The sequence below is a fragment of the Empidonax traillii genome, unplaced genomic scaffold (assembly GCF_003031625.1).
Source record: "Empidonax traillii isolate 1590-97213 ecotype Southwest subspecies unplaced genomic scaffold, ASM303162v1 scaffold1:size7828297, whole genome shotgun sequence".
Lineage (NCBI taxonomy): Eukaryota > Metazoa > Chordata > Aves > Passeriformes > Tyrannidae > Empidonax > Empidonax traillii.
The window spans coordinates 7596594-7602509 of record NW_020955194.1 but is presented as its reverse complement, the minus strand read 5'-3'; positions in this window follow the sequence as shown (position 1 = coordinate 7602509).

The window sequence follows — 5916 nt, the reverse complement described above, 5'->3', positions numbered from 1 at the left end:
AAGGCAGAGAAAACAATGTCTAAAGGTTATAAAAGCACAATTTTATAGTGCAGTGTCTAATTTAATTGCTGGGAAAAAGGAACAGTTCTTCTAAACCCAGGCATATTGCTGATGAGGCACAGAGGAAAAGGCAGAGGTAGTACAAGTGCACGGGTTATCTCTGTTTTCTGTTTCCTTGTGTGGAAGCATAGGTGTCTCATTTGTTCTGATTTCAGAGAAAATACGTCAAAATTTGCAGTCTGAAACAGTAATTCTTAGTTACAAACTCCTCTATTTACTTCAATAATTGCTAGTATTCACACCTACCAATATTCTCAATCCAAAAGTGATAGTGTGACAGTGATCTCCTGAATCTAGTGTTCTTAGGATGTTATTTTAATTGGTGTACTATGCAATCTGCTTGATTCCTGCCCTGGAGCATATGCACTTTGAAGCAGAAAGGATTGTTAACTGTTTCAAAGCCTACCATAGCATGGAAGATATCTGTGGCAAGATATTCTGTCAGGAGGTCAAGGGAAGATGAGGTCATTAAGATATGGTTGCTTTATAACACAAAGCAAAGCTGGGCACAAAGATGGATTAGGGCTCAACCATGGATAACTTGCATATCTTATTTACTTAGAAGTAGGTTTCTCCCTGTTGTGGATGATATCCAGCCTTCTACAACACCTATTCTGGAGGCAGTTTTCTCTGCCTTGATGGATGTTTTCATTTATGTCTTAGTGTTTTCTTATGAGGGAGCCCCCGGTGGTCCAGGGGAAAATACACTGCACTGTCACTGCAGAGACCCGGGTTCGATTCCCGGTCGGGGCTCCTCCCCGGGCAGATGGAGCTCGTTAGCCCGTAAGGCAATCCATCTACGTCCTGAGGACCTCGCTGTCACCGTCCAAGCGTGCTTGGCCCCGGCAGATGAACCTCAGGATTAAAGGGTGGGCTCAGTTCCGTGCACACTGTGTCTCACCTAAAAAATCCAATGCACAGGCTGGAAGGTGGAAAGACCTTCCCCGGTTCTTCGTTCGCGAAGAGACTGGCCATTCAGTGTTTTCTTATATTTTAATTATCTGCATTTTTAAACTCATTATTTAATTTTAGAGTTTTGACATTCTTTGAAGGCTGGATGTTAAATTTCATAGGGGATATTTCCAGAATAGAAAATTTTTGAACAGTATCCTATACTGGATATTATAGATTTGTGTAATTTATCAGAAAATATTATATATTATTTTTATTAATAATAATTATCTAGGAAACATTTGTGAGGACATGTCCTGTCTGAACAAGATAAAAGATTGTAGCATGTAGTTTACAACATAAAATGGCTCAAGAATGGAATTATTTTCTTCCATTTTCAGTGTTGTACTTTTTATAATATTTTTCTGAGTGAAATTTTAACTTTCCCTAATGTGTAGACAGATTTTCATATTTCCATTTGAAACATAGTATATGTGAGATTTGCAATGAGTTGAAAATATCAATATTATAAATATACAGAGAACTGATTCTGAATGTTGGTCAAGTGAATAATTTTTTGTGAATTCTTCAAACCCACCAAAACCCAACACCTAACCATTTATGTAACACTATCTACACAAAACCTTATTCTGCCTTGAAGCAAGGAACATACAAATTTGTTTTGGGTGTTCCTTAACTCACGGCAATCTCTGCAATATCTGTGATTAGTTCTATCTGGACAATGTCAGCATTATTTTCTGCCTTTCCAGGGATAAGAATAATTTTTGTAGTAATAATACAAGAATATCTTCCATTTTTCACTTCTGGCAATATTAAGTGACAATAAAAATAAGAGATTAAAAAAGTCATCTGTGTCTTATTAAGTAATGATAAGGGGTCTCTTGATTATTGCATTATATGTTGCTTTAAATTAATGAACTCCCAGTGCACAAGATTCAGAATTAAAAAGACAATTAGTAGCTATACCTTGAAAAGTCAATTTTTGTGTCAAAGAGAATTGGAATTTGCTTAAGAGTATAATCCCTAAATATTTCAACTACATTTATTTAGGTATGAAAGAAATAAGTATAAAGACAGAATTCAGTTTCCTCAGAAGATCAAAATAAAGCTTTATTAAGGGAAGATGTATATGCAATAATTATGGAAACACAGTTTTCCTCTTTTGAAAAGTGAATCAGTTTCTTAGAAAAGTAAAAGTGGGTCCTTCACAGCTTAAAGAGTTCAATTCCAGTGTTTGAGATAAAATTGGGGAAAAAAAATCAAAAGCAAAAATCAAAACCCAAGATACACCAAAACCCCAACCAGTTTGGGAGGCAAAAATTTCTTGGTTTGCAGGTTCACTGTGTGTTATTTTCTAACTCTTTGCAACACATTCAGATATCCAATATACTTAGAGCAATACTTAAATTAAAGAAGAAATTTTGTCTTCCTTTGCCAACCACCAGACCTTCTAATGCATCATTTTAGATATGAAAGATTAGGTTTCAAGCTAAGCATGTGTTGAAAAGGTTACACTCGAATTTCCAAACCCAAGAGAACAATGAAAAGATGCTGGCCGGCTAGTTCTTTAGAGTTTGCTTTTTAGATATCATAGAAAGAAAAAAATTGGCTAACTTTGGAAACCATCTCACTTTTAAGAGGTCATACTTATTGGAGAACTACTCTTTACAAGTGCATTAGCCATTTTGATCTTTCAGGTTAGCAGATATTTTCAGCCTCGGTCATGATTGCCAATACAGAATCAGAACATTGCTATCACATCTCTAAAATGGGCCAGGATCTTCAAACATGAATAGCTGAATTTTGGCATTTAAAACTATGTATTGGAGTTGTTGACATATAGAGATATAGTTCTCAGAAGTCCTGAATATCCAAAACTTACTAGTTTAATGGGAGCACTCTCACAAGAAGGAAGTGCTCTATGGAGCTAAAATGTAATTTATTTTAATAGTACTCTTCATGCACCATGGCACAAAACACTTTTCAAGAAAAGCAAACCTCTTTCCTCAGTTGTAACACTACAAATTCAGCATGACTTTGGATTTAAAGATAGGAAAGAGAGAGTAAATTTAATGCAAAATGTTTAGGAAGTGTTATAATGCTTCTTAAACATGTAAGGACTCAGATATATGATAAAAGAATGAAGAGAATAAGGAATTTGTTTGCATGATGGAAACACTAGACTTGCCTAATTTTTTTAAATTTTTTTCTGGTTTATTATTTGGTGGGTGGTATAAGCTGTGGTATATCCTTGGTGATGCCTGACACTGTTGGTTGCTCACCTTGGTAAGTTTGTATATGCTATTATTGGGATTCCCAGAAATTTTATTTGTGTTAGGACACTCAGGGCACCCCCAGCCCTGCCTGCCTTCCTCCCCTTCCCAGGCTTCCCCCAGACCTTCGCAGGACCCAGGACACCATGACAGCCCCCAGGGTCATCAGCCCCTAGCCCAGCAGTGTTGCTGAAGGGGTGGTCTCCAGCTCCCCACAGCCAGGCCCTGTCCCGTGGGGAACCCCCAGGAGATCTCCACTGTTCTCAGCTCCCAGGAAATGCCCTGACAGTTTACTACTCTGCTTTAGGGACAAATATCAAAACATGAGTATATAAAGAATAATTATGAGAGCTTGCATATAGTAGGCAAAGCACATGTGGTAGTAGCTTTATACCTAAGTCTTATACACAAAGAAAAGAAAATAAAAAAGAAATAAGGTTGGAAAGTTTTATTCAGTGTCTCTTCTAAACAGACATCAGGAGCTGGTATATGATTAAAAATGTACATTTTTGAATCCTACCAAGATATGTTTTAAACAGCAAAACACCACTGCCTTTTACTTCATTGAAACAAATATTGTTGCACATTAATGAGTCTTTGATGCTTAACTAACTGATTGTCATTTACTAGCATATATGCAGCTATGAACAACATTTACTTCCAAGTGCTAATTGTCAGATAAAAATAGGAAGAGATGAAAGTCATGAGAGAAGAAAATATTTCTTCCCAATTTTAGCCAAAGGGTGTAATTGTTGGATTTTTTTATGACCTCTTTTACTTATAATTTTATTAACAAGTGAATGCATTTTTAAACTTTATTCCTATAAAATTGAGTGGAGGATTTTAGGAATCAAGGTCTAGGGATTAAATTAGAAGGCCCTGATTCTGTATATCTTGGTGCCAGCAATATGTCTTTATGTTGCAATTTAACCGCAGCCAGCAACCAAATACCACTTAGCTGCTCACTCAGTCTCCATACATCCTTGTCCTCATCCTTGTGTGGGGAGAATCAGAAAGAAAAGGTAAACCTCATGTTTTGAGATAAGAACAATTTATTAATTGAAACAAAATATAGTAATAATAATAATAATTAGTACTAGTAGTAATAGTGGTAATTTTATGAAGAGGGAGAGAGTAACAAACCCAAGTAATGTGCAGTAAAGTTTTTCACCACCAGCTGACCAATGCCCAGCCTGTCCCTGAGCCACAAGCAGCCCCTCTCTGGCTAACTCTCCCCAGTTCATATACTGGGCATGAGATTCTATGGTATGGAATATCCTTTTGGTCATTTCAGGTCAGAACCTCTGGCTGTGCTCCCTCCCAGATTTTTGTGCAGCTTCTCATTGGCAGAGCAAGAGGCACCAAAAAGTCCTTGACTGAGGGTCAAGGTAAGCACTGCTCTGCAACAGCCAAAACATCAGTGTCCTATCAACATTATTCTCATACTAAATCAAAACTGCAGCACTGTACCAGATACTAGGAAGAAAGATCAATTCTGTTCCAGGCATAATGAGGACACTGTACAATACTTTGAATACAGCTAAAAGTTCTGTCCCTTCAGAACTTTAAATAATTCACAGCAAGGCTAGAAATTATGTTTAGCTGTAGTGATTACAACTCTATGTGTTGGACTGTAATACTTTGCCCTTGGACATGACACATATTGCTATAGCCAGGTACATTACTGAGCATCTTCAAGCTGTAGGTTTGCCGCTGGTGTGATGGTCTGAGAACAATGTTTTCCCTTAGAATGATAGAGTAATAAGGAAACAGTCAACACTTGAGAAACATAAGAATGTTCTGGCCTTTAATGATCTCAGCATGGTGAAATTTCAATAGGTGAGCCACAAACATGCAGTCACACACAGCAATGAAAATAGCATGCATCCCTGTAGTTGTCTACAAACAGTTTGAAGACTTCCACTCAGGTTGTTTCAGAATAAATTAATGGCTAGGTTTGACCCTGTCCCACTGTAGGGCTAAAGGGAAATGACATAAGGCCTTTGAAATCCACCAGCATAGCTGGCCTACCTAAAACTCTGACCAGAAGTTGTTCTCTTTTATTTCTCCCCTTCCTGGTATTTTGTCTGGGAAGAAAGGAACTAAGAACCAAAGATAGAAGAACAGAAGATATTTCCCACATGCAGCATTTTCAGTTTTCCAGTTTTTTTTGTTCTAATCAGTTCTTGAGGGAGACAGACAAAAATGTCCAAGATTTTGAGTATTTCCTGACCTGCTCTTTTCAGTGACATTGTTTTGTGAAAATCCAATTTTCTACTGGCATCCCTGAAGAGTTATAGGATAAGAATACCATGTACAGCCATTCCTGTCTCATTTGAAACAGCCCTTGGCTGACCTTCTCAGCACGGTTGGACAGCTGACTTAAGCTCTTTCAGAGTATGTTTCCTCTAAAACAAGGTGTGGGAGAAGCAGCAGGCAGTCTATCTGTATAATGCACCTACAAATGAAACACAGGATTGACCGAGTTAGTTTAAAAGCATTGTCTAACAGGAGATAGTATACAAATTAAGGAATTAATTACATTACCATCCTAGATCATTTCACACATGTGCAAGCGCAGTACAATCAAATAGATTTTCAGAGACATGGCCTACCTACAACTTCCAGGGACACTTTTACTAATTCTCAGGGAAAAGGCTGAAAAGAAAGG